Raw genomic sequence first — 13326 nt, 5'->3', positions numbered from 1 at the left:
CTTCGCTGTTTTAGCTGCATAAGTGTGCTTTCCCTGGAATGTTTGAAGTTTAATGTTAGAGTAAGGCAAAATTAAGCTGTCGCACAAATGTGACAAGGGACTTCTGTGTTTTGATTTTAACACTAATTTTATAATTGCACATATTGAAATTTGAGTTTATCCTGCTTATAATAAAAGCTGATGTTCAGTTGGATGATGCTGGGAAGGCTCACAATGCACATTTCCATTAAGTTTAACAGCTTCATGCTGAGTTATGGAAAGCAGTTTTGGACATAAATAATTTAGGCTTTCAATGAATAAGCATATGCATTTATCTCTGTTTCTTCAGAGCAGCTGCTTAATGCAGGTTAGCTTAATGCTACTGTCAGACTTCTACAATGAAACGGCTGCAGCAGCTGCTCTGGTTAGAAGAAAGCCCCAAGTAGAATTTTAATTTAAAATAAATTATGTGATGTAGGTTTTGGCAATTTAAATGTCTAAATCCAGCTAGTGATGGATGCAAGTAATTTTTTTTTTAAAAATTTTTTTTTTTGTAAGTTTCTTTTAGAAATGCAGCTCTACTTCAGGCTTGCACACTTACGTTTGGTTTACACAAACATGCAGAGCTGACAGTAAAAGTGTGTGTCACACATGAATTTAGAAACTGTGTCTACATATTCTGATTTGTACTGATTTATTAAATTAAACCAAACTTAAAATGGCTTTTCTGCATCTGCTTGACCAGATTTTCTGTGGTGCTTCATATTTCTGTGGATATTAAAAGCTTTTTTTAGGCTGATCTACAAGCAAGCAAATCAACAACCAGTAAGACAGAGGTGTTCTATATTATAACTTGGTTGGTCTTGGTTTTTCCTTGCTGCCACGCCAAATCTTTTCTTTTCAACAACTTTTCTCTAATTTTCTCATTTATGATCTTGATTGTGAAATGTGAATAAAATCATCCTTTAATGTGTCAATTCTTTGACTGTTAACTTATAGTAGCAATTTAAGTATTAGATTTTTTTTAATCCTTTGCGTCATTCAAGTGGAAGATTATTTTGGTGACCTACAGAAGATGACCGCCATTTTGAGATCCATCCTGCCTTCATCCAGCAGTCCAGTGGTCACCAATACCATACGTTACTGCGTTGACTAGGTCAAGTGTAGGTGTACATTTATCTGCCTGAAGATCTTCATCAAGTAAAGGCTGTTCCATGCTCCACGAGACAAAGAACAGAGAACTTGCTCCACGGGTGGTAAGAGATAAAAAAAAAAAAAAAAGTTCTTTTCGGCACGTAGGTACCATACTCTGCGAGACGTGTGTGTGCAGAACTCCTCATACGGCCCGCCCACTGCAGCGCACGTCAGACACCAAACAGGAACAACATCACACACAGCCCACCTCCAGTGTTTGGGAACAGAGGAAGGTACAGCAGCTGACATTATGGATTTTGCAGCTTTGTTAAAAGAGATGGATGAGGAGACGAACATGCATAAAGAGGAAGAAGAGGAGTTGAGCAGGGAGAATACAGAGTCCAAACTATAAGGAAAGACTTTACTGAGTTTTTTAACACACCACAAGGACTTGTGCCATGGCAAGAGGGCATTATACAGAGAGGGTGCCTGCAACAGCGTGAGATGTCCGAGAAGCAAATTAATAAAACCGGTGTTACAACCCAAGACACACAACACAATACTACAGGGAATTTCTTGCCACCGGGATCACCACTTTTACTACTCTGCACACGGCATTTTGCCTTTGCAAATTGAATGTTGAATCAGTGCTGTTTATACACCTACCTATATACCTGGAGAGGCTCTTGCGCTTCTCCACATTCATCACGCCCACAATAAATTCCGACCAATCACAGCATGGTTGCCGCACAGCCTTGACACAGGCCCGGACCCTGTGCACAAGAGTGCGGAACAGCGGGCGGTCCGAGACAAAAAATGACGTCATTTTGTGGGCGTAACGTCTGCAGTGGGGAGAAAGTTCATTGTCTCGCGGAGTATGGATCCAGCTTAAGTGGGGGGGAAGGTGGGGTGTTTGGCCGCCGTGCCACTCTTGTGCTTTCGGCCTGTGTTCCACTCATAAGCTTTCGGCCGCCGTGCTATTCGCCTTTATCCCTTTTCTATCTCCATCTCTCCTATTATGATAGGTCATTAGTCTGTCCGATTTATTATCTACCGTATTTTCACGACCATAAGGTGCACCTAAAAGTCTAAAATTTTCTCAAAAGTCGGCCGTGCGCCTAATAATGCAGTGCATTTTGTTTATGGGTTGAGTACCAGACACGGGGACGTGATATGTAAACTACGTACATAACCAATCAGATGAATACTACGTAACGCGTACACTACGTACACTGGCAGCAATTCACCAATCAGCTGAGCGCTACGGTACTGGCGCAGCAACTTCCAGCGGATTACAAAGAAAAGCTGGCCAGCTTCCGCGTCTACTGCAGTGACAACATTGCCAGCAAAAACCTCCAGCCCAGCCACATCACCAACATGGATAATGTCCCTCTCACTTTCGACATCCCTGTGAACCAAACTGTGGAGAGAACGGGGACCAGCACGGTATCAATACGGACCACTGGGCATGAGAAGTCAGTGTTCGCTGTTGTTCTCGGTTGCCATGGTAATGGACATAAACGTCCGCCTATGGAAGAGGAAGACGCTGCCTAAAGAAAAGTTTCCAGCAGTAGTCGTCGTTAAGGAGAAACGAGATGAGGAGAAAATGGGACAGTGGCTCAGGAAAGTTTATGTGAAGAGACCGGATGTTTTTTTCACGCATCACCCTCGCTGCTGATCTGCGACTCCGCGTGCGCCCGTCTCACCGCCGGTGTAAAAAACCAGGCAAAGCAGATGAATTCAGAGCTTGCCGTAGTCCCGGGAGGGTTAACAAAGAACTCCAACCGCTGGACATTGGTGTAAACAGGGCGTTCAAAGTAAAGCTGCGAGCGGTGTAGGAGCGATGGATGGCAGACAGCGAGCACAGCTTTACTGGGAGGCAGCGCCGGGCGGGTTACGCCAGCATATGTGAATGGATTGTGGATGCGTGGACTGTGGAGAGAGAGGCTGCACTCCTCACTGATATCCAGCCTGTTTTTACTGATTGCTGCGGAGCGGTTCCTTGGTTTTCACTTCTGCAGCGCAACGTAACTCTCTGTCTTAAAGCTCAGACGCAAGGGTCCAATTTTCTGTGAAACAGAAAATTGTACATACACATTTCAAATTGTTATGCAGAATAACGTGTGAGTAACAAACCGCTGCATCTGTATTATGTAATTATTGCGAGCTACTATATGCAGCGAGTAATCAAACTATATACAAAGTCGTTCTTTCACAACAATAAAGTTCGACTTAACTCAATGTTTTTATCCCGTTACCTTTTTATTTATGTACTGGTATGTTTTAGCGTAGCATGCGCCTTATAATACGGTGCGCCTTGTGTATGTGCTGAGGACAGAAATAGACCCTGTAACTGACACTGCGCCTTATAATGTGGTGCGCCTTATAGTTGCGAAAATACGGTATATATTAGTTTCCATTAGAGCACCATGTTGTGTAGTTTAAATCTCTATGAAAACTAAACTACCCAAATTGGTTGTCATCGATAGCTGCACAAGAAACCCCTCTCCTACAAACCCACACACACATCCACATTGTCTAACATAATGACATGTATTCCTCATAGGAAAATCTCCAAAAGGTAAGATTTTGTTTATCTTTTTCTGGTATTTCCATGGCTGCTGCGTCAGCCCCTCCCTTGAAATGATGCAACTGATCTGTTAAAGAATAACTTACGTTTAGTCTTTGACGAATTTGACTGGACCAATTTGTAGCTCCATTTCATTTTAAACATTTAACGAGGAATATGACTGGCGGCGAAGGTGTGACGAAGAGAAGATGGCTTTCAAGATCCAAAATGGTTTGTAAATAATGTGAAACTTTAATGTATTGTTTGTAAAGTTGTAAGTACCTGTAACGCATGCATCTTGTGTCTGAGATGAGGCCATGCTGTCTGGATCTCTTGGAGCCGTTCCTTCAGAGGGGGATAAAGAACTGGTGAGTAAGCTAACGGTGGCTGAATTACTCCATGTACCAGCTCGCCAGATAAACCTGATGTGTTTGTATGTTCTTGTCCCTTTTCTTTTTAAGTCACATTCAGCTCCAACATCGGACACCTGCTCAAACTGCTGCAGAGACTTATGAGTAAGTTTTGAACTGTTGCTTCAAATAAGCAGTGCATTTCTTCCCAGTGTGTACAAACTTATGGCCTTTTATTTATTCATACAAAACTCAACAAGGAGCCTAACAGTGTGTTTATTGTTGAATGTAGCAAAAAGGTCTGAGTTGACCTTCAACAGTGCGGGCAGTTTGGGTTTGTCTGTGCTTTCACTGAAGAGCTTCTTTGTCATTCTTTGTTGCAGACTAACAACAACAACTTGGATGCTGACTGTAGGAGTCATCTACTTCAATGTTGCTGCTAGATTTGTATTAAGAGGTTAAAATGTTAAATGTAAATCTACTTTTAAATGTATGTAATGTTGTCATCAAAGGTTTGTTAAATGTAAGAATGACTCAAAACATTAGGTGAAATGTTTATTTTAATGTTTCTGTAACATGCAACACAATAACTAGAATACAAAATGCAGTAGACTTCTGCATCAGGTAGGCTTTATTTAAAAGGAGATGCACAGTTAACAAGACTCAAATGAAAACATCAGGGTGAGGAACATAGTCACAATGAAGAGAAAACGGGGAGGAGCTTCTCGCTGTGGATGTCAGACAGTGATCATGGTCGTCCTGTGGAGGTGAGTAGTGCGACCAGCATTAGATGACCAAGGTTTTTATGCACACAACAATGCATTGATCACCGTAGTGTTTGAAAGGATTGATTTCAGACTGACCATCATGGAAGACACAAACAAGGTCTCTGTGAAAGCTGCTGATGTCAGACGGTGAGTAACAGTAACACTCACAGGACTTGATGGCTGCATGCGTCTGTCTGTGTTCATATGTAACTGTCTCATGGTCACCCTTTGTTTCTTCTGTTGAAATCAGGTGATTCTGTGTTGGGTTTGTTGCCACAAGAGGAATCAAAGAAGCATGAAACATGGTTCAAAGCAAAACATTTAAAATACTAATAAGTGGTTATTGAAAATCAATAGGTGTGCCTGAGTGTGATGCGGGAACATCATCAAGTTGTTGAAACTTTGAACAGGTTGCAGGCTGGTTGAAAGATGAAACTAAAGGCTGGTTATTCAAGAAACATGTAATGCAAGATGGTAATGGTTTCTGTATGATGCCAAAAGGAATCATGAAATATAGTTCAAATCAAACATCATGAAGAGTCTGCTGGAAATACCATTAAGTGGTTATTACAAATGAAAGTGTGTGTCTGAAATCGGAGTGTTCAAAAAAGATGGTTATTGGTGCAGGAGTTGTACCTGCCATCTAATGTGAGAATGTTTTCCAAACTGTTAATCTCCAACAGTGATGGAGAGCTGTTGTCCATCATACAACTGCTGTGAGTGTGATGGTCTGGGACACACAGGTGAATAAATGTGTGGTGGAACACTGCACAGTTGCTTGCTGAAAATTTGATCAGGGTGCAGAATGGAAAGATGAACTTTAAAGACTGCTCATTCAAGGGAAACTAACAAGGTTTAATGTAAATGTTCAGAGGTACAAACAGGTTGATGGGTTCACTGAGTGTAATGAATCAGGTGTTTGCATGACTGTGTGTTGGGTTTGGAGATGGTATCATGAAATATGGTTCAAATAATTAATAAAGAATTTGCTGGAAATGCAAATAAGGGGTTATACCAAATGAAAAGTGTGTCTGAAAATCATGGTGTATTGGTGCATATTTGGAGCTGTATCATGTCCCTGTTAACAGGTGCTGAAGAAGAAATGCAGAAACTGCTTTGCTGAAAAGGTTCAAGCTGTTAAATCATGTGGATGACTGAGTGTAGGCTCAGAGGAGGAGGCCATTCAGATGTTCCTAGCTCCATGGGCTCTTTATGTGATATGGAAGCAGTGCTGTACTAGATCTGATGAAGATAGTCTTCCTTTCGAGCATGGTTTAGGCCTGCTCTGACGTGTGGAATCTGATTTATTCAAGTTCAAGATAGAGACTGATGTTTCAGCTCTAACTGGATGTGGAATGTAGTCTTGGCTCCCAGTGAATGTAAGGCCGAAGGAAGAGGTACAGCTTGTGTGACGGTTTCATGTTTTGGACATAGAGGACATCTGTCCTGAAATATATTAACAAGGATGAGCATTTTTAAACATTTGTTGCCAGCCAGCAGGATCTCCCTTGTTAGAGATGCATCAAGCCCTTCTCAGTGGCGACACATTGGCTCCAAAGATAATTCAGCTAATGTATTCAGAGGACCTGAAAGTCTCGGGAGTTTTTAAAAAAAACTAATTTGGACTCCAAGTCCTGGATTGCTTTTGATGGCTCAGGATTGGCCAGAAAACCTTCTTGGTGAGGATGCAGTGTATGGAAATGACCTGGAGATGAAAAGGGATGTTTCTCTAAAGTGATTTTCTTTTAGGTTTGGAAGACTTGAGGTGCCTGCTGCTAGTTTTCCCAGCCTGAAAACATTTTTGATGGAACTCAGTCATCAGATGTTGAAGACGTTCTGCAATCACAATCTCTCAACTAACACTTTATTGGAAGCACAGTTGGCTCTCATTTAAGGTCAGCAAAAAGGTTTTCTGGATGTGGGACCGTCGGCCGGATCACTGGACATTTTTCAAAGCAGACAGATATGCATCCTTGTATCCTGATAGTTTGGCTACTTTATGTTCAGAAATGTCGAATGTCGAACTGCAGTTGACAGTAGCTTGGACCTTTCTGCTGGAAAAGTTCAAGCCATCAGAAAATATTTATGGCCATTCAGATGTTACAAGAATCCGTTGGCCGTTTGTGAAACAGTTGTTGCCTGTGTGGAAGCAGATATTACCTCCTGTACTAACTCTAACAAAGTGTTAAGGAAGCTGTTGACTCTAACCTTTTTACTTCTCCAGGTGTGTTGCGAACTGCTTTCTTTGATGCAGGTCCTTAAAGGAGGAATCATTGTCTGTTTATGTAATTATTCTGGGATCTTTACTGGCTGTTTGTTTGCTGTCCTCAGGTCCATAATGACCTCCAGGATGGCTGCTCAGAGGGTCGGGCCTAACAACCTCTGTTTTCATGAAGATTGCGTGCTGTGGCCAAGGACCAGGGAGGTCAACACTGACTGCTGGCTGACCAGAATAAGAGGAATCGCCTGGGACGTACTGCCTCTGTTCATAAATGAAGAGGAGGGTCTGACTTTTTGAAGGATCCAGTGACGTGACGTAGAAGGCTTGTCACCGTTGTCAGATCATCGTTGGAGCGACACCTAGGTGTAGCTTAGATGTAGTGGTTTCCCCGCATTTTACTTCACTTTAACTTCATGCTGATAAAGTGTGTTGTTCACTGCAAGCGGAACACCGTGATCGCCCATCTAAGGGGGTCGTTAGGGAATTTTCCCAGAATAAGCCGACATTGGGTTTTTCGCCCCTCACTTGCATGTTTGTGTGATTAAATTAATTTACATTCCATCTTTTTTATTCATCTGCTGTGTTAACTTTTATTTCATATATTCCTACGGTTCATATAATTTCATTTATTAGTTATGCTTACACTTTGACTTGATCATATTTTGTGAATGTATAACTTCATGGTTAATAGCATGAGTCCCTTTTTAGTCTTGATTGTTTTGTAACATGAAGAGTTGAAGATGACTGTGATCAGAAGTTTATAATCATTGACCTTTGAACTCTACGAGGATGTGTGATGTTAATGATCAATACTCGTCTGTGATGTTTGGGGAAACCTTTTGTAATAGCGCAGCCAGATTTAGAACCACATGGAACAGACTGTGCTGCCACTGGATGAACAGATTGTGCATGTAAAGTGTCTCTGTAAGACTTCATGTGTTCTACTAAACTTTGCAGATATGAATGTTCTCTCTCCTTGTGGTTATTGTTGTTTGCTCAGTCACATCTTCAAACTGACAAAGAGCAGAGAACTGCATGATTTCTTTGACTAAAGTGGGTGGATGCTTTAACTAGGGATGTCCCGATCAGGTTTTTTTGCCCTTGAGTCCGAGTGATTTAATTTTGAGTATCTGCCGATACCGAGACCCAATCCGATCCTAGCAAAGCGTGTCCGTGTCCGTGTCCAGGGCGCCACGCTAGGAGATTTCACACATGCAGCAGCTCATCGAGGTCTCGAACCAGGACCTCTCGCGCCAAAAGCGCCTGTCATACCCCTACACTACAGGACACATAGCCACCTTGCACAGAAGGCGTTAACTTTGAGAGTCCTAATAAATATATTCGAGTCCTGATCGGGAGGTAATGTCCGATTCCGATCACGTGATCGGATCGGGACATCCCTAGCTTTAACGCTAATAGTCTATATTGCACAGAATCCTAAAACAGGTCGACCCATGCCTGCTCCTAGATATAATGGTAATTCAGATTAATCTTTAATCTGGTGTAACAAAAGTGTTGGTGTAACAGTAGTGCTTTACTCCTGACTGTAACAGTACATCAGTGTGCCGTTACCCTGGATTTACACCAGAAGAACGGTTCTGTAAACAAATTAAGTTTCAGTTAATTTCCTACAAGTACAAAAGTAACATTGTGTTTCTGTTCAGTTTTTCATATTGATCCAATAGTTGATGTAATCCACCCATTAACTATACGCCTATGATGTATGAGCACACATTTATCTGTAGTGCAACAGGGTGGCAGTCATCAATAACCTCCACCATCATGAAGTGCTTTGAGCACCTAGTCAGGACACATCTGCTCCTCTCTTCCTGGACTCTTCCCAGTTTGCTTACAGCACAAACAGGTCTACAGATGATGCCATCGCCCTGACACTGCACACCGCCTCTCCCACCTGGAGCCGAAGGACACGTGAGTATGCTGTTTGTCGACTACAGCTCAGCATTCAAACCTATAGTGCCTAAGAAGCTCATCCAAGAGCTCAGGATCCAGGGACTCATCTGTACTCATCTGTCTGTAACTGGATTCTGAGCTTTCTGACTGACAGACCCCAAGTGGTCATAATGGGCAGCTGACTGGCTCCATCACCACCTGGTACAGCAGCTGTATACTAGCTAAATGGTGTTAAAAAATAACCTAATTAGTACAATAATTAGTTACAAGCATTAATTAGTACAACAGTAGTTTAACTACATTCATTCTGTAGCCTTCTGCAGCCAGATGCATTACAGTAAAGAAAGCAAGCAATTGTCAGGTCTCATTTGAGCAACATGGCCTGATGGTAACCTCTTGACATGAGCTGATATCATTGAAATCCATCCCCAAGATAAATCTTTCATGATACTTCTTGAGATGCTGCACACTGACCTACATTTGTGCCTCAGACTCTCTCTTACTCGCAGTGGGTGTACCACTCTCGCTCTCTTTTTCTCAGCTCATTGATATGCCTGATCATCAGAGGCATCACTGAACTAGCTGATTGTCATTTTCAGCTGCAGTGCCACTGATGCATTTCATTTCCTCTCTGGGCTCTCTGTTGCTGTGATTAAGCACTTGCTGCAGTGACTCTTGACAAGGAGGATTTAGATTAATAGCAACCCTGGCTTCTCCTTTTGGAGGGGGGCATATTTTATAATATTTACATTATTTATCAAATCACTGGGGAGGGATGTATTGTCGAGCAGCTTCAGGCGAAGTCGTTTTCTCTATGGGTGATCCTGACTGCCAGATTGCTGTTCCTATGAGCTGCCAAAGGGGCGCAGCATTAAGTTAATGTGATAGTCAGAGCGTCAAGTGTTGCTTTGTCATTTATCGTCTGTGGAGTCAGGACCGGATCTTTTCCAGAAGCATCTGAATCCACACGGGTTTGGTTTTAAATGAATGGAAATGAATGAATGAATGGAACAGTTTGTCTGCACTTTGCCCTGACTGTGTGGCTCCTCTTTAAACATGTGAATATGAAAATAAACTGTGACCTTTCTATTCTGAGGCCAATTCAGTGACCTTTTGTGGTATTTCCAGTGTTATTATGCACCCTGTGTGACAGCGCCATCTGAAATATGAGCAGCATTCATCACTGCTGGCACCATTTCTTGTTTATTTTTGTATTCTTTTCATAGATGTTTTGTCTCTGCATTAAAATGAATTAGCCTCAGCTGCACATGCCAGCTTGAGCAGAGGCGAGGTGGGCAGTGGGTTTAATTAGGACAAGAATGTGCATTGACTGTGCCTCAGTGTGTCGGAATCCACAGGAAAAGGATGTGAGATGCCCTGCTGAGCACCAAAGACTGTGTGGGCATTTCATTGCAATTAATATATCTCCATACACACTGTAATGTAATATGTCTTTTTCTCTGTGGGTGTTTGTCGACAGATCCCGTGTATTGCGTTGCCTTATGCACCCTCTGCTCATCCCAGTATGTGTAAAGATAATGGGTAGCAATAATTACATTAATCTTTGTCACACAGTAGAAGCAATTTACTGTCCATTTGCTGAAAGCTTCATCATCTGCAACAAAACAGCATTGTTTACTCTTTAAGCTGGGATGTGTGGGAGAAATGTCTCTTGAATACACCCTGCAGAACAAGATGGACACACTGCTATAGATGTATTTTTGTGTTTAAGATTTCAGATGCAGAAAAAAAATCACAGATTCAAAAAAAAAAGAAAAAAAAAGACAGTCTTGGTAGACTGCTTACTGTTTTTGGACAGATGATAGAAGTGGAGTTTGCAGCCAGCATGCCCACAAGATTTTGAAGAGATTTTGTAGAAAATGTTGCAGTTTTTGTTTTAACAAACACTGTTTTTCATGTTTACACAGCACTGGTTCCACTTGGTACAAAAGAAAGAAACATCTCTAACCTTGAATCAGTGGATGCAGCCCAGCACAGAGACCTTGTGGGTTGTTAAGATATTAGCCTGTGGGATTTTAGAGGCACCATGTATAGAATCTTAACGTTTTCTTCCACTATGCAGTGACTTACTACAACTCTCCATTCATCTAACATAATAATAATAATAATAATGAGCTGAAAGTGACACATTCTTCTACACATGTTGCCTGGATACAAACAAGTCAAGAATTTGTGTGCAGCTGGTGATAAATGGAGGGACAGATTTCATACATGTATGACATTTTTCAAAGGTCCCAAGAGTCCTTGAGGCTCTTTGTTGTATGTTAAATTCCTGACACACTGAAGTAGTGTTAGATAGTTGTAACTTCTCCAAGATTGCAGTTTCTTCCTCCATCCACAGATGCACTGTGATGAACCTTAGAATAATGACAATGTGTTTGTTTCCTCTCTCACAGCTGAGGAAATGGGACATTTTAAGACATAACATTCTTCTCATCGTAGAAAATAAAATCTGTATCTGACATTATGTTTCCCAGATGTATTATGTATGTTATTACATTTGTAATTTTCAACGCTTATGATTTTTGTGCACATGATAGTAGTTGTGTCAGGGATCACATGGTTGGTAGTGGGTAAATGCTCACTTGGGTTTTTAATCCACAGGAACTGTGTAATGAGCTCACTGTAGAGAGAAGGGTTACCGCAGGCTCACACTAATGCCTGGAAGTTAAAAACAGTTCAGTGAAAAGGATGGAGCCTGCAGGCAAGAAGGCGTGCTGGCACACTGAAAGATGCGAGCGTTTCAGGTGGATTCAGACTCTTCGTCTCACAGTCACTCCAACAGTGAAGCAGTTTTTTTTCTATTCAGTAATCAAGATGCAGAAATTAAGACCTTGAAGGTAAAAGTGTGGTTTTAGTCTGCTTGCTGTGTGAAGTGGTGTCCAGCTCAACAGGAAAGAAGCTCATGATGAATCAAACATCAATTTTAGCTCACAGATCCATACAGCTGACATTTAGTAAGATTAAGTGTAATAAACGCAAAGTAATTTCCCAATTTTTATAACCTTAGAAAATGTCAATAAATTCAGTATAATACAATTTAAGAACTAAAAGGTCTCATCCATCATGGGTGACATTGTTAAGCTCTCGCTCGACAATGTGTCACTTCCTGCCATTTCACACCCGATAGGTTTTGGTCTGTTTTCGATGGTGAAGACCATTTAGATGCAGCTGGAAACAGGGACTTTCTTACATGGACTTTTCATAAAAAAAGATTTGAGAGCAGACCAGAAGCTTGTGAGTTTACATTTTTTGTTCATGTCTGTATTCTAGCATACCTCTTTCAACAATCCTTCATCAGGAAACTAAAGAGTTAAAAATAGTGTAGTGTAGCTGCTCTGTTGCTGACCCCAAAACCATTAAGACACTTAATAATGATATTTTCCATTTGATAGAACTTGTGATGTTTGAGTGTGAGATGGAACACTGGGAGGGCGCCGAACTGCAGAAATCATTTCTGCAACAAACTCAACCTGTCTTCACATGTCAGGGAAAAAATGTTTTATGGATGATATGTAACTGATTTTATGAATAAATCACAAATAATGTTTCGATCACTGATTTACAAAAAAAGGTCCAAGGTTCCGTTTTAAGTCTGACCTCACTGGATTCTGTTGTGTGTATGTAGCTATAGGTTGTAAATAAAGTCAAAATCTACCATTATTAAAAAACAAGCTGTAAAATGAAAGATACAGTATATCTTCAAATATGACAATCTATAGAAGACTTTGAAATATGAAAGAAATACTGCAGAGGCCGATAAGGACTGAAGGCTCTAAGATCAATGATATTGAGGGTGTTCTCTTAAATCAATAGAAGACAGCTGATAGAAAGCACTGGTCTGTGGAGGACGGCAGGTCAGTTTTTTCACTTGGATTACTGCTGCCTGAGTGTGACTGGTCTGCTGGAAAATTGGAAGATGTCCTGGACTGTTTTCTTTCTAAAGTAAGATACAGACAGTAGATGTTATTACAGCTTTTATTACTGACCTGTAGATTCTGTCCTAGGACGGCTGTGATTTTCATTCAGAAATTACCTGACAGTCACCCACAGTTCAGTAATTATGCAAAAACATAAGGGTTTATCTCTAAAGGAGGTTTACAGGTGTGATGGCAACATGAGGGCAAGGTGCTCCTTCTCTGCCACTATACAGGAGGCCGTTCAAAAGATTCTTCGAAGGTCAATCAGGTGTAGAAATTGTAACCATGGACCTCTTCAAAACTTAACCATATCAGAGAGAGTTAGTGTTTCTACAAAGAAGAAGGATTATTATTACAGGGTTCTACTTTTCTGATGTTTGCAGCTATAGAAAAAATCATCACAACAAGAAGCTGACAAGAGGAGTTGATGGTCACACCCACAGATAGCCAACAG

General features: G+C 41.3%; 1 long non-coding RNA gene across 1 annotated transcript; it reads left to right on the top strand.

Moving 5' to 3' along the window:
* The first annotated feature begins 3532 nt into the window (after positions 1 to 3532).
* On the top strand, positions 3533 to 4653 carry LOC114443888 (uncharacterized). The gene is made up of 3 exons (XR_003671475.1): positions 3533 to 4050; positions 4144 to 4197; positions 4416 to 4653. It is a non-coding gene; the product is annotated as an uncharacterized LOC114443888 (long non-coding RNA).
* The last annotated feature ends 8673 nt before the right edge of the window (positions 4654 to 13326 follow it).

Source organism: Parambassis ranga, chromosome 12 (genome assembly GCF_900634625.1).
Source record: "Parambassis ranga chromosome 12, fParRan2.1, whole genome shotgun sequence".
NCBI lineage: Eukaryota > Metazoa > Chordata > Actinopteri > Ambassidae > Parambassis > Parambassis ranga.
Note: the sequence above shows the minus strand (reverse complement) of the source record. Positions and strands in the feature narration are given on the sequence as shown.